At 42.3% G+C, this 23,764-nt stretch overlaps 2 protein-coding genes across 4 annotated transcripts in view; one reads left to right on the top strand and one right to left on the bottom strand.

The window, feature by feature from the left end:
- Positions 1 to 14,761, bottom strand: part of LOC139755963 (glucose dehydrogenase [FAD, quinone]-like) — a 52,683-nt gene extending 37,922 nt beyond the window's left edge. For 2 of the 3 annotated variants that reach the window (XM_071674819.1, XM_071674813.1), the window contains exon 1: positions 13,949 to 14,761. The gene's annotated coding sequence lies outside the window, so the exon portion shown is untranslated. Of the gene's footprint in view, positions 1 to 10,397; positions 10,833 to 13,948 lie in introns of those variants that run through there. The other variant, XM_071674828.1, reaches the window with a different exon arrangement.
- Positions 1 to 23,764, top strand: part of LOC139755977 (lachesin-like) — a 244,332-nt gene that overhangs the window by 5,666 nt on the left and 214,902 nt on the right. The gene's annotated exons all lie outside the window — the stretch shown is intronic.

Genomic DNA, 23,764 nt, shown 5'->3' with positions numbered 1-23,764 from the left:
AAATACGAACATTATTGAGACTGTGAGTGAGGAGAGGAAGACCCGGAAGTGGAAGTGTGTGAGTTTTTAAGGAGTGGAAGAATGTCGTGTGTGTGGCGGTGTGAGATGCTGGGAGGGAGGCGGGGTTACAGTAACTGCATGCTACATGCTGTAGTTTTATGGTGGAAAACATATGACTTATTGCCGAGCTTTGGTCGCCTCATCAGAGGTGCCACTCGTTATGCTCCTCAAGGATCTGGTATACGACCCCTGATTTACAGGATGCGACCTTTGAGTAAGACCGTACGACCCTTGAGCACGACGGTACGACCCTTGGTTTATGACGCTTGTTGATGATGATTCTGTATTGTGTACAAGTGTTGAGAAAACAGATTCTCCATCGTGTGTGCCCAGTTGGTACAAGATGTCTTAAGAAACTAACTTTGATCCTTCATTGTTTCTCTGAGTGATGATACATGTCGTGGCGTCATACTACAAGGCGTGCGTGCATGTGGCAGTTCCCGGACGGTTTGAGCTGACGGCACAGCAAACCTCAGGTTGTGTGAACTCACTGCATCCTAACCATCCAGTGGTGTGAGGTTATGACACACCAACCTTCCAGTAGTGTGAGGTCAAGACACAGTAGGTGGCGTGCTGGCAGACCTGGAGCAGTCAGTTAGGTTCGTCTCACATGAATGGTTCAGGTGTGGCAATTGTGTACGTTATGTGAGTGGAGGAGAGGCGTGTTGTGAGGCAAGACCACCACACTGGCCACGTCATCGTGTGGTCAGTGTGATGGTAGTGGTGGTACAAGACCCGGCTGTGCTGCGTAAGGTACTGCCCCCCCCCCCCCCCCCCCGAGCTTTACGCTGTGGGGACGGAAGGGGGGGGGGGCCCTGTGGCAGCGGCAGGCAGGGAGAAACGTGGCTATTAGTGGTCCTATTCTTCCTCCTTCCCCAAGTACACCTCACCTCACCTGTGTGTGTGTGTGTCTGTGTACACCTGCCATAGTTCAGCTAGGGTGCGACAGTATGACCCTTGGATATGGAGGATGGCCTCTCGTTTAACCTGACCCTGACATGTGGTGCCGTGGTCAGCAAGTGGACCTGGGGTGACCTGGGTTTAGTTATTTTGACATATTATGAAGATATTGAAAATGGACGACTTGCTTCCGCCAGCGTCTGGGGTGAAGCATGGAGAGGTGTGTGTGTGTGTGTTGTGTGTGTGTGGGTGTGCAGGGCCTGGATGTGGACATGGAGCTGTGGTGTACACAACTCGTGCATGACGGTGATGGTGTCCACACCGGACCCTTACGGTTACTTGGCTATTTCGTAAAACTCGGCAGGTTAGGTTCCTTCTGCTGCTTCTGGTTTGGTTTAAAGATAGTGACGCAGGCGGGAGGGAGAGCAGGTAGACGACGTGGGGCAGACGTACACTCGGCTAACTTTATGTTGAAACCATAAATCCACATTGATCGATCTCCCACAAAAAGAAAATAACTGGTTATGGGTCAGCCAGACATTTGCAAGAAACCAATATCGAGATGTGTTTGATAAGACTTAGTCACATGAAGATCTAAAGATAATGAGGAAAAAGAATTACATTTTCGTGCCGGAGGATTACTGAAGGTCTGGTGTTACCGTGTGTGTGAATGTTGTTTGTCAGTGATTATGTGCTGAGCTCCTCGTTGATGTAGATTTTCAGGATAATGTTTGAGATACAGTCATATGTTCTGTGTCTGTACCACTGTCTTTATGTACCTGTCTCTGAGTCTATCTTTTTTCTGTCTTGATTAGTCTGTCTTTCAGGATCAGTTTCTTCTTAATATTTTTGATGTCTGTTTCTCTCTATAACTTCCATCACAGTCTTTCGTTTTCCATTGGTTTCCTTTTTATGTTTGTCTCCTTCCTTCCTTCCTTCCTCCCTCGCTCCCTGCCTCCACCTCCAGCTGTTTCTGTTAACTCCTGCGTCACGAGCGTCACGAGGGGACGTGAGCTTCCTCGTCGTGGGAGTCGTCCAGTGTGGGTCGGACCGTCGTGGTGGTGTGTGTACTGGGTATGACGACACAGACGACGTGGTGGTGTTGACATGGAGGGTTGAGTTGGCCGCCTCGTCCGTCTTGCTCCACCATTGCTGAAGATGACATCATCATCATCAGCTGTGGTTGTTGTGTGTCGAGTCCACACTTCCCATGTCTCACTACCGTCACTGTATTGCCAACACCTGCCACACCATCTGCCCTATATCCCGTCACGGGTCGTCTGTGACCGCTGCTCCTGCCCCGTCACGGGTCGTCTGTGACCGCTGCTCCTGCCCCGTCACGGGTCGTCTGTGACCGCTGCTCCTGCCCCGTCACGGGTCGTCTGTGACCGCTGCTCCTGCCCCGTCACGGGTCGTCTGTGACCGCTGCTCCTGCCCCGTCACGGGTCGTCTGTGACCGCTGCTCCTGCCCCGTCACGGGTCGTCTGTGACCGCTACTCCTGCCCCGTCGAGGGTCGTCTGTGACCGCTGCTCCTGCCCCGTGACGGATCGTCTGTGACCGCTACTCCTGCCCCGTGACGGATCGTCTGTGACCGCTGCTCCTGCCCCGTCGAGGGTCGTCTGTGACCGCTGCTCCTGCTTCGTCACGGATCGTCTGTGACCGCTGCTCCTGCCTCATCATAGGTCGCGTAAGATCACTACCTTGAGGCAGACACACACACACACACACACACAGACCAGCCGGAAGTGAGCCACGTTATGGACGGCTCCCGTGGCCTCTCGTGAGGGGAGACGGTCACCACAGATGATGATGATGAAGACTGAACTTCTGTTTCTAGTTAAGAGAAAGATGAGGCGGATCCGGTGCGTCCACAGCGTGTGTGAGAGGTTCATTGTTCCTGTGGAAAGAAGGACAGGAGGAGGGGGTCTCTGGAACAACCAAACGATACAAAGACCATCGTTCTGTGGTCTGCTGCTGTCCAGCGGGAGGAGAGCGGCGGGCGGCGATGGGAGGCCGTCTGAAGGTGAAATCAAGTTGATGACGCCAGGAAATGTCGACAGATGACACTAATACAGGGTTACAAAATGTGTCCACCGGTACAGCAGCGTTCCCGGATGTGTGGTTGTGCTGTAGTCTGGTGGTGTTCTACAATACTGGGAGTCATCTTAATAATGGAAGTTTCCAAGTTATTCGCCAAAATATCGACTGCTGGTATAGTGATAACCTAAACACAATCTATACCACACTTTCACACTGTATTGTGAATTGGTCATTTTGACAGATGTATGGCGCCGACACCTTCATCCTACTACAGTTATCGCTTAAATGACACGGCACAGAACGGATTGCAAGGTTACGTCACATCATTAAAAACATACCTAATGTCTGGCAGCGAGTAAAAACAGGGTAAAGAAAAAACATGAACAGAGTAACAACAACAGGAGCAGCTGACACGATACTGAAGTGCTGTCCTCATGTTTGCCTCAAGTGAGGCGTTGTGGGGAAGATGACGTACACTGTAGCTCAGTGTGGTGTATGGTGCGACCAGTGTACCTCACCTGCCTCTCTACACTGTAGCTCAGTGTGGTGTATGGTGCGACCAGTGTACCTGACCTGCCCCTCTACACTGTAGCTCAGTGTGGTGTATGGTGGGACCAGTGTCCCTCACCTTCATGATCTACTCTCTGTCTTTCCCTCCTCTAAGCTTTTCGATGAAGATAGAAGATATGATGTGGCTTTACACACCCTCTGTATCTTCCTGAGACATACAAGAGTTTCAAAAGGAAAAACAAAAATATACAATGAGTTGCGGGTCTGGATGATTGGCCAAATAACAGATTGAACTAAACACACAAGAGATGCGTAGTGGAATGTGAAGTTTGTAGCATTGTAGAGGATTGTGAACATTATATTGTGTATAACATTATAAACCAACTGTAAGATGAAATTGAGACTCCGCAAAACAAAATCGAAAAGTGAATTTCTGACATTGTGATGTGGAACTTTACAATGTCCCACATCACAATGGGAAATATCAAGGTTACAGTTGGTCTGTGTTCACCAAGCTGGCATCTTACCAAGCGATGATAATGCATTTATGACTTCTTTACTAACAGTTATCTATCTTCAATGTTTTCACCACAAAAGGAATTTCCATGAAAAATTAAATGAACTATGACTTGTTTGACATTAACAATTGTGAACCGTTTTAAAGATTTTGAAAAATTAAATTTGAATAAGTCAGCTGTTGCTGGTGACCTTACAAAGAACATTACAGCAAGTAAGATGACAAATAACTTTTTCCACGACCAAAATGTTCAACAAATACTTCCATGTGGACACATGGCACGTGATGTAAGCTGTTCATGTAATACATACATACATACATACATACATATATACATACATACATCTCAACACTACCTTATTATTCTTACGATGGTCTCTGGGAAAATATTATACACAATAATTATAGAAATATATTAAGATTTCTGAACAAAATGAAATAATGGAATATTGATATGGCTCCTGTTATGGAATACTTTGTTTACGAAATGACTAATTGTACATGGAGGTGTCAGGTGTAGCATACATGGTTACTAGCATAACCCACTACTGTCACACCAGAGATGACTGGTCAATATCACATCACACAGCCAAGTGTGGGCACTGATCACACACTGGCCTATATGTACATAATTAGTAGTGGTGTTAGATAACACATAGTGGTGGTAGATAACACATAGTGGTGTTAGATAACAAGTAGTGGTGTTAGATAACCAGTAGTGGTGTTAGATAACCAGTAGTGGTGTTAGATAACCAGTAGTGGTGTTAGAGAACAAGTAGTGGTGTTAGATAACCAGTAGTGGTGTTAGATAACCAGTAGTGGTGTTAGATAACCAGTAGTGGTGTTAGATAACCAGTAGTGGTGTTAGAGAACAAGTAGTGGTGTTAGATAACCAGTAGTGGTGTTAGATAACCAGTAGTGGTGTTAGATAACCAGTAGTGGTGTTAGATAACCAGTAGTGGTGTTAGAGAACAAGTAGTGGTGTTAGATAACCAGTAGTGGTGTTAGATAACCAGTAGTGGTGTTAGATAACCAGTAGTGGTGTTAGAGAACAAGTAGTGGTGTTAGATAACCAGTAGTGGTGTTAGAGAACAAGTAGTGGTGTTAGAGAACAAGTCCTGGTGTTAGATAACCACTGGTACAAACACTGAGCGTCATCATTCGTGAGTGTGTAAAGTCTTAACAGATCGTGGACATAATTATTGAACATATCCAGACTTCTGAACACAAGCTTGAACATAACTTCTGAACACAAGCTTGAACATAACTTCTGAACACAAGCTTGAACATAACTTCTGAACACAAGCTTGAACATAGCTTCTGAACACAAGCTTGAACATAACTTCTGAACACAAGCTTGAACATAACTTCTGAACACAAGCTTGAACATAACTTCTGAACACAAGCTTGAACATAGCTTCTGAACACAAGCTTGAACATAACTTCTGAACACAAGCTTGAACATAGCTTCTGAACACAAGCTTGAACATAACTTCTGAACACAAGCTTGAACATAACTTCTGAACACAAGCTTGAACATAACTTCTGAACACAAGCTTGAACATAACTTCTGAACACAAGCTTGAACATAGCTTCTGAACACAAGCTTGAACATAACTTCTGAACACAAGCTTGAACATAACTTCTGAACACAAGCTTGAACATAACTTCTGAACACAAGCTTGAACATAACTTCTGAACACAAGCTTGAACATAACTTCTGAACACAAGCTTGAACATAACTTCTGAACACAAGCTTGAACATAACTTCTGAACACAAGCTTGAACATAGCTTCTGAACACAAGCTTGAACATAACTTCTGAACACAAGCTTGAACATAACTTCTGGCCGCATATTTTTCTACTTCTTCCAGAGTTGTTATATAATTATGTTGATTATTATGTTGTATAATAGTATATGTCATTATTTACAATTATTGTATTAGTTGTCTTGCATAATTATTATATGAGTTATGTTATATGATTAGTAAATTAGTTATGTTTTATAATTGTTAGTTATGATGTATAATTATTATAGTAATTATGTATAATTGTTGTATTATTTGTATATTTATTTATTATGCTTTCTCGCTGTCTCCCGCGTTAGCGAGGCAGCGCAAGGAAACAGACAAAAGAATGGCCCAACCCACCCACATAGACATGCATATACATACATACACGTCCACACACGCACATATACATACATATATATACGTACGCAGACATATACATATATACACATGTACATAATTCATACTTGCTGCCTTCAATCAATCCCGTCGCCACCCCGCAACACATGAAATGACAACCCCCTCCCCCCGCATGCGCGCGAGGAAGCGCTAGGAAAAGACAACAGAGGCCACATTCGTTCACACTCAGTCTCTAGCTATCATGTATAATGCACCGAAACCACAGCTTCTTTTCCATATCCAGGCACCACAAAACTTTCCATGGTTTACCCCAGACGCTTCACATGCCCTGGTTCAATCCATTGACACTGCGTCGACCCCGGTATACCACATCGTTCCAATTCACTCTATTCCTTTCACGCCTTTCACCCTCCTGCATGTTCAAGCCCCGATCGCTCAAAATCTTTTTCACTCCATCCTTCCACCCCCAATTTGGTCTCCCACTTCTCGTTCCCTCCACCTCTGACACATATATCCTCTTGGTCAATCTTTCCTCACTCATTCTCTCCATGTGACCAAACCATTTCAAAACACCCTCTTCTGCTTTCTCAACCACACTCTTTTTATTACCACCCATCTCTCCTACCCTTCCATTGCTTACTCGATCAAACCACCTCACACCACATATTGCCCTCAAACATCTCATTTCCAACACATCCACCCTCCTCCGCACAACTCTATCTATAGCCCACGCCTCGCAACCATATAAGATTGTTGGAACCACTATTCCTTCAAACATACCCAATTTTGGCTTACCGAGATAATGTTCTCGCCTTCCACACATTTCTCAACACATTCACTAAGAACCAGTCACTTTCCTCTCTTCCTACACGTACACATGCCTTACATCCTCGATAAAACCTTTTCACCGCTTCTAACAACTTGCCTCCCACACCATATATTCCCAATACCTTCCACAGAGCATCTCTATCAACTCTATCATTTGCTTTTCTAAGTATTTCTCGCACACATTCTTCAAAGCAAACACCTGATCCACACATCCTCTACCACTTCTGAAACCACACTGCTCTTCCCCAATCTGATGCTCTGTACATGCCTTCACCCTCTCAATTAATACCCTCCCATATAATTTCCTAGGAATGCTCAACAAACTTATACCTCTGTAATTTGAGCACTCACCTTTATCCCTTTTGCCTTTGTACAATGGCACTATGTATGCATAGGTGGAGGGGACTACTGGGTAGGTAAGAAGAAGTAGTGGTGATGTGAGAAGGAGATGGAGTGAGTATTTTGAAGGTTTGTTGGATGTGTTTGATGATAGAGTGGCAGATATAGGGTGTTTTGGTCGAGGTGGTGTGCAAAATGAGGGGGTTAGGGAAAATGATTTGGTAAACAGAGAAGAGGTAGTAAAAGCTTTGCGGAAGATGAAAGCCGGCAAGGCAGCAGGTTTGGATGGTATTGCAGTGGAATTTATTAAAAAATGGGTGACTGTGTTGTTGACTGGTTGATGAGGATATTTAATGTATGTATGACTCATGGTGAGGTGCCTGAGGTATTAGTTATTATGAGGTATTAGTTATTTCGTCTGTTTCCTTGCGCTGCCTCGCTAACGCGGGAGACAGCGACAAAGCAAAATAATAAAAAATAATAATAATCATTATATGAGTTATGTTGTATGATTATCATATTAGTTATCATTTTGTATGATTATTGTATTAGTTATTATGCTGTATAATTATTATACAAGTTATTTTGTATAATTATTATATTAGTTATTTTGTATAATTATTATATTAGTTATTATGTTCGCTTTCTTCTGTAGGAGGGGGGGGGGGTCCATAAGTGTGTTACTAGTATGTTGCTACCATGATGATGGAGAAGCATAGTACATTGTGAATGTGCTGATAGGAAGAAGGGTTAAAAAATATGAATGAAAAGTTTGTGGACGTAATTTCTGTTCATTATCAACATACTGAGCATGTTGAACATACTGAGCATGTTGAACATACTGGACATCGTCAACATACTGAACATGTTCAACGTTACTGTACATGTTGAACGTACTGAACATGTTCAACGTTACTGTACATGTTGAACATACTGTACATGCTCAACGTTACTGTACATGTTGAACATACTGTACATGTTCAACATATTGTAGTACATGGTGAACATACTACGTCATCATGAGGAAGGTAGAGCCACAAGTGGTATACAGGTGGAGAACGGATGAAGTCACCTGCTGTGTGGAAGAAGACATCTTCGTCTCGACTTACAAGTTACCATCACTTGAGACCACGACTCCTGCACACATCAGGTTCACTGTTTTCTCTGTGAACGTCTGGAGTGAGGCTGGCAGTTGAACGTGACGCCCATACAGAGATCACCACCAGTGACCACAATCCTTTACTCAGGCCAGCCATGAGGGCTGCCAGAGTGAGGAGGACCAGACACGTGACCGCCTCTCTACAAACTAGACTTCGGTGTCGTCACCATCACGTATGGTGTCCCCCATGATCAGGTACACTCTACGTACAACCACCATCTACTGTGATTACTTCTTCCCTCCATCATCTACTGTCTCAAGTGGCTCGTGGCACTATACTGTGATATCTCATACAGGAAGAGCCACCCACCTCCTCCCCTGACCTTCCTCAGTGCCACTATATATTCTTCTACAATCACTGGACATGTTTACCCACAAGGGAAGTTTGTCTCCACAACTCCCACAATGTTTGGGTCGATTTGTATCATTATCCTTAAACTCCAACAACAACAACACAGCACCTCAATGTATTATCGTGATGGTTAAGTGAGGAGGAAGAGGGCATAACTGGCTACAATGGAGAAACATAATAGTTTTAAACTGTAAGACCGTATGGCTCAGGTGTGTGTGTGTGGACCGCTTGATTCCTCATCTATACACCCCCAGACACTGTAGTATGATGATATACCCCAGGTTCTGTGGTGTGTGTGTGTGTGTGTGTGTGTGTGTGTGTGTTGTGGTCGTCCTGGTCTGGAGCAACACTGAGGACGCGTCGGCTGGTTCCTGTCTGAACTTCTCCATGTTTCCTCAGATCTTTACTTGCTGGGGATTTGTTCTTACCTCCTCCTCCTCCTCCTCCTCCTCTCCTCTCCTCTCCTCCTGCTCCTGACCTTTCCTTTCATGTAAACGTGCTACGACGTTTTTCATGATAACAAGTGTTGTGTCCGCTGGAGTAGTATGTTGGCCTGATGTGTGTTCATGATCATAATGTGTTGTGTCCGCTGGAGTAGTATGTTGGCCTGATGTGTGTTCATGATCATAATGTGTTGTGTCCGCTGGAGTAGTATGTTGGCCTGATGTGAGTTCATGATCATAATGTTCTGGTCTGGTCAGCATGTGGGATTACCTCGGTCACATTTAATGATTCTAGTAGTTTGTTTTTTTATTATTTCATTTTAGAGTTGTCTTTGCTACCTAAGTTGGGATGTTTTCATTCATATTATACTCACGAATCTTGACCAGTGTTTCTCCTGGTAATCTCTTGTGATAAACCTTGCCCTACAGACCCACTGACCTACCCTAGGTGTTCACTCGTTCAGCCTGTATCTTACCAGAGGTTTGCCTCCACACCTTCCTTGCTCGTCATCCTGCCCGCAACAGACGCTTCCTTCTCTGCCAATCTTCTTCAGTTTTTTTTTCATTATTTTCAGTTTTATAGATAATGGCAGCCAGTGTGCCTTTCCTCCTCAGTCTGGTCACTCAGCATCACCCGCTCATCCTGTACTCAACTGATCCATCACTCGTCCGTCTACACTCGTCTCACTCAATACACTTTTATAATACATCACTATTATTACCACACCTCTCCACCTTCCTAGTACATCACTATTATTACCACACCTCTCCACCTTCCTAGTACATCACTATTATTGCCACACCTCTCCACCTTCCTAGTACATCACTATTATTACCACCCCTCTCCACCTTCCTAGTACATCACTATTATTACCACACCTCTCCACCTTCCTAGTACATCACTATTATTGCCACACCTCTCCACCTTCCAGACTTACTCTCAGTGGTTCAAAACATTATAGATTAAGTTTTGTTATTTGTGATATGTTTGCTTAGTCTGCTCATCCTTACCCCACATCTGGCCATTATTCTTGCTTCTGATGTTCCCCTGAAGTACTCCCGTCATTTGCTACAGTAAAGAAGTTTGTATAACCTTACCTGAAGTTCCAGTTGTTTATGATTTGTTTACGATGCTTCTTATTAAACCTGTGCAACACATTGCCCCCGTCGACCCGCTACCACACGTACATGCACCACACACTTCACAACCACAGTATTTCATCTTCAGTATCACACATGGAACGTCTCCTTGTCTCCCTCACCTTGACCACAGGGAGTGTCCGAGTCGTCTTTAGTGGACAGGTTACCTGAACACCTGCTGTTATCATCAGATTATACGCACGTCAACACTTTATTTCCTTATTTGTTTTTCCAGATTAAGATTAGCGTACAACGACAACCTTCACTTCCTCATCACCTCAGTTGTTTTCTTTCGTGTCTAACTTGGAATTTACACTATTTTTCCAGTTTTGTTTTGTTCCAGTATTTTCTTGGCGTCAAAGTTACTTCATATATAAGTTGGTGTGTCTTGTGGTTGCAGATGATGTGTGTGTGTGTGTGTAGCAGGGCTGGCGGAGGTGCGCAATGTAGCGGAGCGTCATCACACAGCTGAGCAGCTTCTCAAATCAGTTACTTCAACTTTTTTCTCTACTTTTATACTTTTACTTTCACTGTGCTTGGCCACACCGCTTGGTCTTACGTTGCTCTGTATACATATATACTTACATACATACATACATCCATACGGACATATATACATACATACATACTTACATATACATACATGATGTTTGGTCAGGTCTTGTGTGTTGTGGTAAGGAAGACATTGTACAACGATCGTATTGAGAGGAACTTCCTCCTCTGCCTCTCTCCTGACGCACTAACCTCACGCCGGAACCTACTGTCCACGCCTTCCCTCAAGTGTGTGTGTGTGTGTGTGTGTGTGTGTCCCACATACCTTGCCACACCTGTTCAGGAAGGGTCATGTTATCAAGAGACTCTTTCTTGCTGGATAGATAACAACAGTTTTATTATCTGCCTCTTTGTTCTTTGTTGTTGTTTCCCTTGGGGAAGTTAACATACTAACAACAATAACTCAAAGAATTGTTACATAGCCAGAATTTTATTATATATATATATATATATATATATATATATATATATATATATATATATATATATATATATATATATATATATAATATGAGAGAGAGAGAGAGAGAGAGAGAGAGAGAGAGAGAGAGAGAGGACGGTACGGTGCGAGTAAGTCATGCCACAGTTAAAGGTCATCTGGAGAGAATGATAGAAAGTAAAAGGAACAAAAAGCATGTAGTAGTAGACAGGACTCCACAAGTTTTATAAACTTGACTTTTAATAAAGATGGAAAACTGCAGGAAGAACAACAGGAGAGAGAACAACAGAAGTAAGGACAACAGGAGGGAGACCAACAGGAGGAAAAAAACAGGAGGGAGACCAACTGGAGGAAGAAAACAGGAGGGAGACCAACAGGAGGGAGACCAACAGGAGGGAGGACAACAGAAGGAAGGACAACAGGAGGAAGGACAACAGGAGGGAGACCATCCCATAGCTCAGCTGTTCCAGGGAAGAAAGACATGTCACAACGCTGGGTCCTGGTGTGGTTCGTCTCGACACCAAAACTGTGGAGGCAGCAGCTGGCCTTGTGGTGGGGGCACAGCGGCCACATTACAGTACACAGGTAACACCTTCACCGAGGACACGGAGAGCAGAGGTGCCACATTACAGTACACAGGTAACACCTTCACCGAGGACACGGAGAGCAGAGGTGTTGCCACGACGATCACTGAGACGCAAGATTGTTCATTCCTCTGGTTTAATACAGTCAGCCCAGACGTGGGAACAGTACTCCATGTGAATGACCGCTCACTATATATATATATATATATATATATATATATATATATATATATATATATATAAGCACACAACATCTGTGTTTATTTTTCCAGCGAGTTTATAACGTTACAATAATATAACACAAAAGTTGTCGTGTGTGGTCATGGTCGCAATCCACACTTGTTTACTGATGAATAATTTGTAAACCTCTTATTATCTATATCCCCTCCTTCGATGACGTCACCACCAGTTTTCCCGCCGTTTTCGACCAGTAGAGGAAACCTTCCCATGATGTACTACGTTGTTTATGGTGATTAATGCAGCCTTGACTGCTTGTCTCATCCCCTTCTACAGTGCCTTGTGGACTATCATGGCTTGTGGTCATCTCGGCAAGTGGCCACAGTCACCATCGTGCTTGAAGTTCTTCACTGCCTCATGTTCGTTCTGGGATGATGCTTAGGGTCAGGTGTGGCCAGTGTGTGGCTCACTGAGAGTCAGGTGTGGCCAGTGTGTGGCTCACTGAGAGTCAGGTGTGGCCAGTGTGTGGCTCACTGAGAGTCAGGTGTGCCCAGTGTGTCCACTCCTCCGTGGGTCTGCTGCTGAATGCGAGGTTTCTCCTGACCTGCTGACCAAGGAACTGTGTTAGGTCAGACAGTCTTGTGTTAGACGGGACTGGGTCAGACAGTCTTGTGTTAGACGGGACTGGGTCAGACAGTCTTGTGTTAGACGGGACTGGGTCAGACAGTCTTGTGTTAGACGGGACTGGGTCAGACAGTCTTGTGTTAGACGGGACTGGGTTAGACAGTCTTGTGTTAGACGGGACTGGGTCAGACAGTCTTGTGTTAGACGGGACTGGGTTAGACAGTCTTGTGTTAGACGGGACTGGGTTAGACAGTCTTGTGTTAGACGGGACTGGGTTAGAAAGACTTGTGTTAGACGGGACTGGGTTAGACAGTCTTGTGTTAGACGGGACTGGGTTAGACAGTCTTGTGTTAGACGGGACTGGGTAAGACAGGACTGGGTCAGACAGTCTTGGGTAAAGAGTAACATTACCTCGAGATGAAATCAAATTTTTCTTCATTTTTTTTCATGTTACTTTTAATCATTTCGTTCAAGAGTTATTCCTGCTTTGTGGAGAGAATCAAGTTTTTCCATTATCTTAAATATCAGTTGGTCTGACGGCTTGATGCTCAGGTTCGATCCCCACCATTTCTTTCGTTTGATAAGGACATCTACTTCCTCCTCCACCACCACCCATAACTACGTCAACACAACCCCGTCAACCACCGCCGTCTGCAGCCACGTCAACACCATGGACCACTGTCAACCCGCTACCACCTGGGATCACTGGTGACACAGTGTTCACGATCATGTAACCGGTGAGCCACACTGCTGACACAGTGTACACATAGCAGCCTCCGGTCATGTAGATGACATGGGGGTCCCAGTGTGTGTGTGTGTGTGTGTGTGTGTGCTGGAAACACAATACCCACATGGCTGACATGGCAACCACACTGGTAGACAATAGCAGCTACCAGGATGCATCATCAAGCCATGTTACACAATGTCCATCTGTCCATGTGACACATCACGTTGTGTTACTCATCTTACTTGGGACAGAATACCCACTCAGACAGAATATCTACCCTGGGGACAGAATATCTACTCAGACAGAATATCTACCCTGGGGACAGAATATCCAACCTGGGGACAGAATATCTACCCTGGGGACACAATATAGTATATCTGTACGAGACAATAGCCTCACCACTTACCACAGATCCACACAGGTGTCACAGTATCCACCAGGGCCACACAGTACCCACCCGCCTGGCTGAGGCAGCAGTGTGTACAGTAAACAAGGACGTTGTTTCAAGACATAGTCTGGTCCAGTTTTTTGTATGATCACAGTTTTATGGCACTTTCGAGTCACATTCGCAAGGCCAAGCCTTCACCACAGGTCATCAGAGAACACAAGTGTGACACATAATAGATCGGTGTCTGGTGTAGTCTCCTGGGGTCAACTGGGTGGGACCACTGAGGTCACGAGGCCGCTAGGGGTCACTTCAGGTCCCGAAATCCACTGGGGTCATTAGGGTCACTTGGGGTTACGAGGATGACGGATTCATTGAGGGTCACTTTGGGTCACTGTGACAAATAGGGTTACTAGGGGTCATTGAAGGCCACTGATCTCACGAAGGTTATTTGGGGTCGCTAAGGAAACCAAGGTCACTGAGGGTCATTTGGGGCCACCAAAGTGCAAGGGTCACTGGGTGACGAAGGTCGAGAACAACCTTCTACCTCCGTCTACCTCATTAACAGTAAAAGAAGCACGACAGTGACGGTCAAGATGTGGTGTACCGTGGGAGATGTACCGGTGTGGTACAATGCTGTGGTGTACCATGGGAGATGTACCGGTGTGGTACAGTGCTGTGGTGTACCGTGGGAGATGTACCTGTGTGGTACAGTGCTGTGGTTGGGATACCACTGGTTATAGCGAGGTGCCTTGTGTTGGGATCTGGGTGGGAGCCGAGGTACGGGAAAGTGCGACTGGACGAGATTCTCACTGGCTACTGAGGAGGAAAGATCCCTTCACTCTCTGGGTCGACCCACCTCAAGGTTTCTCCGCAGCTGCCCTCCCACTGGCTGCCCTCCCACTGTTCCTCCACCAGGGCCGCAGCTGTTCCGGGAAAGGTGTACGCATGAGGCGGAAGGAGTACCTGCGCTGTGATGGTGACGACGGGCTGTACCAGAAGCAATCACGATCTGGCAAATTGTCAAAAACAAGAACACAAGACTGAGTCAGTCAGTCAGGGGGTTGAAGTTTATGTCTGCCACAAGGCCTCTCGAATCCACGTTCCCTGAAGACTCATGTATAAAGAGAGTTGGATCATCAGCCTGGTTCAGACGAGCTGTTCACTGGGAGTGAACACCGCCAAGTTGTGGGAAGGCAGAGGACATGTTACACACCACCACCAGGAGAGCAGAGGTTCCTGTAGGGCTCTGTCTTGGAACCACCAGGATTTCCCATCCACGGAAGTTACTTGCCACAAGACATTATTGTGTCTCTTGGTATGTTTATGTTGTTATTATCATCATGAAATGTGGAATTACAGTAAACGGTGCTTGTGGCAGAGCCCTCGACAAATTACAGTATCGGTCAGACATGATGAGGGTCACGCCAAACGTGGAGGACAATGGTGAGAGCAAACATGACTGGGTCTGTCGTGCTTTTGGCAAGAAGTTACATAAATGACACTGAAGGAAAGTTGATGCTGACGCTGCTCACTGATGCAGCATGAGAGAAGCAGTAGGGATTTAGGTCAATGTCAAAGTTGCTTTACAGTGAATGTGTGACTGTGTGAGGGTGAGGATGTTACGATATACAGTACAGGTTACAGTGACTGTGTGAGGGTGAGGATGTTACGATATACAGTACAGGTTACAGTGACTGTGTGAGGGTGAGGATGTTACGATATACAGTACAGGTTACAGTGACTGTGTGAGGGTGAGGATGTTACGATATACAGTACAGGTTACAGTGACTGTGTGAGGGTGAGGATGTTACGATATACAGTACAGGTTACAGTGACTGTGTGAGGGTGAGGATGTTACGATATACAGTACAGGTTACAGTGACTGTGTGAGGGTGAGGATGTTACGATATACAGTACAGGTTACAGTGACTGTGTGAGGGTGAGGATGTTACGATATACAGTACAGGTTACAGTGACTGTGTGAGGGTGAGGATGTTACGATATACAGTACAGGTTACAGTGACTGTGTGAGGGTGAGGATGTTACGATATACAGTACAGGTTACAGTGACTGTGTGAGGGTGAGGAAGTTACGATATACAGTACAGGTTACAGTGACTGTGTGAGGGTGAGGATGTTACGATATACAGTACAGGTTACAGTGACTGTGTGAGGGTGAGGAAGTTACGATATACAGTACAGGTTACAGTGACTGTGTGAGGGTGAGGATGTTACGATATACAGTACAGGTTACAGTGACTGTGTGAGGGTGAGGATGTTACGATATACAGTACAGGTTACAGTGACTGTGTGAGGGTGAGGATGTTACGATATACAGTACAGGTTACAGTGACTGTGTGAGGGTGAGGATGTTACGATATACAGTACAGGTTACAGTGACTGTGTGAGGGTGAGGATGTTACGATATACAGTACAGGTTACAGTGACTGTGTGAGGGTGAGGATGTTACGATATACAGTACAGGTTACAGTGACTGTGTGAGGGTGAGGATGTTACGATATACAGTACAGGTTACAGTGACTGTGTGAGGGTGAGGATGTTACGATATACAGTACAGGTTACAGTGACTGTGTGAGGGTGAGGATGTTACGATATACAGTACAGGTTACAGTGACTGTGTGAGGGTGAGGATGTTACGATATACAGTACAGGTTACAGTGACTGTGTGAGGGTGAGGATGTTACGATATACAGTACAGGTTACAGTGACTGTGTGAGGGTGAGGATGTTACGATATACAGTACAGGTTACAGTGACTGTGTGAGGGTGAGGATGTTACGATATACAGTACAGGTTACAGTGACTGTGTGAGGGTGAGGATGTTACGATATACAGTACAGGTTACAGTGACTGTGTGAGGGTGAGGATGTTACGATATACAGTACAGGTTACAGTGACTGTGTGAGGGTGAGGATGTTACGATATACAGTACAGGTTACAGTGACTGTGTGAGGGTGAGGATGTTACGATATACAGTACAGGTTACAGTGACTGTGTGAGGGTGAGGATGTTACGATATACAGTACAGGTTACAGTGACTGTGTGAGGGTGAGGATGTTACGATATACAGTACAGGTTACAGTGACTGTGTGAGGGTGAGGATGTTACGATATACAGTACAGGTTACAGTGACTGTGTGAGGGTGAGGATGTTACGATATACAGTACAGGTTACAGTGACTGTGTGAGGGTGAGGATGTTACGATATACAGTACAGGTTACAGTACAGGACGCATCTTGACCCACGCGAGAATGTTTATTACCAGTTTGACTGAGGAATCGTGACTCAAGTAAACTAAGTTCAGAAGAGTCCGAGGACGATGGTGGCGGGTGGTGGTGGTGAGGGGCAGGTGGCCGATCTGGTCGTAGTGGTGGAGGGAGGGAAGGTTTGTACACAACGATCACCTCTGCTTCCCGAGAGGCTACGATGACGTCATCATGGATCAGTTCTTGATAGTTCAAGTCAACCTCAGCACCAGAGGAGGTAACACTGTACTTGTGCCACACACGGACGAGGTGGCGATGACGCTTGCCAGCACCAGAGGAGGGAACACTGTATTTGTGCCACACACGGACGAGGTGGCGATGACGCTTGCCAGCCGTTCTTGAGACACTGGCTGTGTGGAATAAGCCAGGGAGGACGGGGGTGTGCTGGCCGGACGTGGGCAGCACGCTGAGCAGGTGGGCGGAGAACACTCACTGACCACGTAAACCATGTGAGCAATACGTGACGAGACCTGACCACACACACACACACTGTTGCTAGGCAGCACAGATGGTCAGGACCACATTATATAGGTAGTTGATGATGGTTACAACTATCCTCGTTAGAGACAACAGACAACATTGTTGCTACAACAGACAATACAACACCTCCTGTTGTTGGTTCACCATCACCAGCGTGTGTACACAACCACTAATAATAAAATATATCTTTGGGTCACATGATATATCCCTGGGTCACATGTATATCATCCCTGGGTCACATGTATATCCCTGGGTCACATGATATATCATCCCTGGGTCACATATATATCCCTGGGTCACATAATGCCGCTATGCATTACCCCGCACGGTCGGTGGGTCTGGTCAAGGGTTTGTTGTCGGACATTAAATGTTGACGTGATCACGCATCAGGGCCGTCCTGTATACATGTTGTCATCCAGTATTCACCAGCTCGACCCAGGCTGGGACCTGGGTCTGTAGACGGCCCATCCCAGGCAGGGACCTGGGTCTGTAGACGGCCCATCCCAGGCTGGGACCTGGGTCTGTAGACGGCCCATCCCAGGCTGGGACCTGGGTCTGTAGACGGCCCATCCCAGGCTGGGACCTGGGTCTGTAGACGACCCATCCCAGGCAGGGATCTGGGTCTGTAGACGACCCATCCCAGGCTGGGACCTGGGTCTGTAGACGGCCCATCCCAGGCTGGGACCTGGGTCTGTAGACGGCCCATCCCTGGCTTTCCCTTGTGGAGGTAAACCAGTTTTCTAGCACAGCTGAGGGAGGTCAGATGTCAACACACAACCTCCCCCCAGGCACGTCAGGACGCCAACAGCTGTGTAAAAAAGACCACGTCAGAAGGTGGGCAGACCAGCTACACTCCGCCTCCTTACAGCCGTGCCTGGCTGTTCTCTGAGGTGGTGGTGTTGTTGGGTCAGCGGTCATACTTGCTCGTTATGCTACGCATCCGTGTGAACACGTCCAAAACGTGACAAATATAAACGTTTTCCCTGACTACAAAATACATATTCTGACCTTGTATGGCCATAGGTAATTTCTCAGAACATTTTCTTGTGTAAGTGATGTTACACATCCTCTGATATTGACCAGAATATTCCAGACTTTCCTGATTTACAGTAAAAGAATTGTTTTTGGTTTGTTTTCAAGCAAATATGGTAATATGGTCAAAGTGTTTGTGTAACCCCAGTGTGGTTAAGCGTTGGTCAGTATCGTGAAATATATAACTTCATGTGTAACGTGACATCGAAGACTGGTTGTGTCTTACATAAAAACCTTGCAAATTACCTTGTTACAATGTTCTTGGTAAGGATGAGAAGCCGACAAATACATGAGTCAGCCCTGACACCGTTGTATCAAAGAAAATGATAACTTGAGACATACTGTCGTATTTCCCTGGCCCGTACCCACCCTGGCCTGGTGGTGGGTGGGTGCCCACACGTAGGCAGTGACGTATCTAGGGTATGGCAGGTGCCCTGGGCGCCACTTGAAAGGGGGGAACCGCTCAACAGGTTTGTTTTGTGATATGATACACGATTTTTAACGGTTTGGTTTTGAGATAAAAAAGAAACTCACCTACTTTTCTACTATAGTAATATTTTGCTACTGTCAATTGCATTACCGCTTTTACGTTACAATTTTGATCAAATAAGTCTTTAGTCTTTAAGAGTTTATATAAATTCAAGGTTCGCTTAAATCTTCAACAGTTTATATTTACACTGTACAAGTTTTTATATACATCCACTGTACGTACATTTTTAATAAAGTCAGGGGCGCAATTTCAGTGCTTGCCAAAGGCGCTGTTTCATCTAGATACGCCCATGAATAGTCAGGGGGTATTATGTAGCTCAAAATACTTTTTGTTTCAAAACTGAAATATGAAATAGTCAAACACTTCTATAGGTCAAACACTTCTATACTTAAAATAATCATGGAAAATATACCATAATGCTCTCAGTCACCGAGACACTCAGTAAATACGATGAAAAGGATCAGAAAAGATTTAAAATTTACTTAATCTGACAGCTTAATTCAGTGTCATTAAGAGGACTAAACATTATCTTAACTCCATATTTGTATTCAGAATGAAAAATACTTCCTATAACGAGTTTTTAAAGGAAATATAATTTTCTGAGAATTATACCAAAAATTGAAGGTAATAGTTCAGGGTATTTCGTATCTCTAATATCTTTGTGTTTTAAAATTGAAAGATAAGATATTCAATCACTTCTATACTTGAAATAATCATGGAAAATATATCATAATGCTCTCAGTATCTGATACATACCCAGTAAATACGATGCAAAAGAGTGAAAATATTTGAAGATTGACTTCATTTAACAGCTTAAATGAATGTCTTAAAGACGACTAAATGATATTTTAACACCAGATATGTATTAAGCATGAAAAATACTTCTTATACTGAGTTTTTAAAGAAAATCTATTTTTCTGAGAAAAATGCCGAGAATCTTCATGAAGGTTCAGGGTATTTTTTAGCTCAAAAAACTTTTTGTTTTAAAATTGAAAGATAAGATATTCAAACACTTCTATACTTGAAATAATCATGGAAAATATATCATGATGCTCTCAGTATCTGATACATATCCAGTAATACGATGCAAAAGAGTGAAAATATTTGAAGATTGACTTCATTTAACAGCTTAAATGAAAATCATAAAGACGACTAAATGATATTTTAACACCAGATTTGTATTCTGCATGAAAAATACTTCTTATACTAAGTTTTTAAAGTAAATCTATTTTTCTGAGAAAAATGCCGAGAATTGAAGGTAATAGTTCAGGGTATTTTTTAGCTCAAAAAGTTTTGTTTCCAAATTGAAGGAAAAGATATTCAAACACTTCTATACCTGAAATAATCATGGAAAATATAATGCTCTCGGTATCTGATACATACTCAGTAAATACGATGCAAATGAGTGAAAATATTTGAATATTGACTTCATTCAACAGCTTAAATGAATGTCATAAAGACGACTAAATGATATTTTAACACCAGATTTGTATTCAGCATGAAAAATACTTATGCTGAGTTTTTAAAGGAAATCTATTTTTCTGAGAAAAATGCCGAAAATTAACAGCTTAAATGAAAATCATAAAGACGACTAAATGATATTTTAACACCAGATTTGTATTCTGCATGAAAAATACTTCTTATACTGAGTTTTTAAAGGAAATCTATTTTTCTGAGAAAAATGCCGAGAATTGAAGGTAATAGTTCAGGGTATTTTTCAGCTCAAAAAACTTTTTGTTTCCAAATTGAAACATAAGATATTCCAACACTTCTGTACTTCAAATGATCAGGGAAAATATATCATAATGCTCTCAGTATCTGATACGTACCCAGTAAATACGATGCAAAAAAGTGAAAATATTTGAAGATTGACTTCATTTAACAGCTTAAATGAATATCATATAGACGACTAAATGATAATTTAACACCAGATTTGTATTCAGCATGAAAAATACTTTTTATACTAAGTTTTTAAAGGAAATCTATTTTTCTGAGAAAAATGCCGAAAATTGAAGGTAATAGTTCAGGGTATTTTTTAGCTCAAAAAACTTTTTGTTTGAAAATTGAAAGATAAGATATTCAAACACTTCTATACTTGAAATAAACATGGAAAATATATCATAATGCTGTCAGTATCTGATAAATTCCCAGTAAATACGATGCAAAAGAGTGAAAATATTTGAAGATTGACTTCATTTAACAGCTTACTTGAATGCCATAAAGACGACCAAATGATATTTTAACACCAGATTTCTATTCAACATGAAAAATACTTCTTATACTGAGTTTTTAAATGAAATCTATTTTTCTGAGAAATATGCCGAAAATTGAAGGTAATAGTTCAGGGTATTTTTTAGCTCAAAAAACCTTTTGTTTTAAAATTGAAAGATAAGATATTCCAACACTTCTGTACTTGAAATAATCATGGAAAATATATCATAATGCTCTCAGTATCTGATACGTACCCAGTAAATACGATGCAAAAGAGTGAAAATATTTGAAGACTGACTTCCTTTAACAGCTTAAATGAATATCATATAGACGACTAAATGATAATTTAACACCAGATTTGTATTCAGCATGAAAAATGCTTCTTAAACTGAGTTTCTAATGGAAATCTATTTTTCTGAGAAAATTGAAAGATAAGATATTCAAACACTTCTATACTTGAAATAATCATGGAAAATATATCTTGATGCTCTCAGTATCTGATACATACCCAGTAAATACGATGCAAAAGAGTGAAAATATTTGAAGATTGACTTCATTTAACAGCTTAAATGAATGTCATAAAGACGACTAAATGATATTTAACACCAGATTTGTATTCAGCATGAAAAATACTTCTTATACTGAGTTTTTAATGGAAATCTATTTTTCTGAGAAAAATGCCGAGAATTGAAGGTTCAGGGTATTTTTTAGCTTAAAAAACTTTTTGTTTCAAATTGAAAGATAAGATATTCAAACACTTCTATACTTGAAATAATCATGGAAAATATATCATGATGCTCTCAGTATCTGATACATACCCAGTAAATACGATGCAAAAGAGTGAAAATATTTGAAGATTGACTTCATTTAACAGCTTAAATGAATGTCATAAAGACGATTAAATGGTATTTTAACACCAGATTTGTATTCAGCATGAAAAATACTTCTTATACTGAGTTTTTAATGAAAATCAATTTTTCTGAGAAAAATGCCGAAAATTGAAGGTAATAGTTCAGGGTATTTTTTAGCTCAAAAAACCTTTTGTTTTAAAATTGAAAGATAAGATATTCAAACACTTCTATACTTGAAATAATCATGGAAAATATATCTTGATGCTCTCAGTATATGATACATGCCTAGTAAATACGGTGCAAAATAGTGTAAATATTTGAAGATTGACTTCATTTAACAGCTTAAATGAAAGTCATAAAGACGATTAAATGATATTTGAACACCAAATTTGTATTCAGCATGAAAAATGCTTCTTATACTGACTTTTTAAAGGAAATCTATTTTTCTGAGAAAAATGCCGATAATTGAAGGTAATAGTTCAGGGTATTTTTTAGCTCAAAAAACTTTTTGTTTTAAAATTGAAAGATAAGATATTCAAACACTTCTATACTTGAAATAATCATGGAAAATATATCATAATGCTCTCAGTATCTGATAGATACCCAGTAAATACAGTGCAAAAGAGTGAAAATATTCGAAGATTGACTTCATTTAACAGCTTAAATGAATGTCATAAAGACGACTAAATGATATTTTAACACCAGAATTGTATTCAGCATGAAAAATACTTCATATACTGAGTTTTTAAAGGAAATCTATTTTTCTGAGAAAAATGCCGAGAATTGAAGGGTATTTTGTAGCTCAAAAAACCTTTTGTTTCCAAATTGAAAGATAAGATATTCCAACAATTCTATACTCGAAATAATCATGGAAAATATATTATAATGCTCTCAGTATCTGATACATACCCAGTAAATACGATGCAAAAGAGTGAAAATATTGGAAGATTGACTTCATTTGACAGCTTAAATGAATGTCATAAAGACGACTAAATGATATTTTAACACCAGATTTGTATTCAGCATGAAAAATACTTCTTATACTGAGTTTTTAGAGGAAATCTATTTTTCTGAGAAAAATGCCGAGAATTAAAGGTTCAGGGTATTTTTTAGCTCAAAAAACCTTTTGTTTTTGAATTGAAAGATAAGGTATTCAAACACTTCTATACTTGAAATAATTATGGAAAATATATCATAATGCTCTCAGTATCTGATACATACCCAGTAAATACGATGGAAAAGAGTGAAAATATTTGAAGATTGACTTCATTTAACAGCTTAAATTGAATGTCATAAAGACGACTAAATGATATTTTAACACCAGATTTGTATTCAGCATGAAAAATACTTCTTATACTGAGTTTTTAAAGGAAATCTATTTTTCTGAGAAAAATGCCGAAAATTGAAGGTAATAGTTCAGGGTATTTTTTAGCTCAAAAAACTTTTTGTTTCCAAATTGAAAGATAAGATATTCAAACACTTCTA

The sequence above is a fragment of the Panulirus ornatus genome, chromosome 2 (genome assembly GCF_036320965.1).
Source record: "Panulirus ornatus isolate Po-2019 chromosome 2, ASM3632096v1, whole genome shotgun sequence".
Lineage (NCBI taxonomy): Eukaryota > Metazoa > Arthropoda > Malacostraca > Decapoda > Palinuridae > Panulirus > Panulirus ornatus.
Note: the sequence above shows the minus strand (reverse complement) of the source record. Positions and strands in the feature narration are given on the sequence as shown.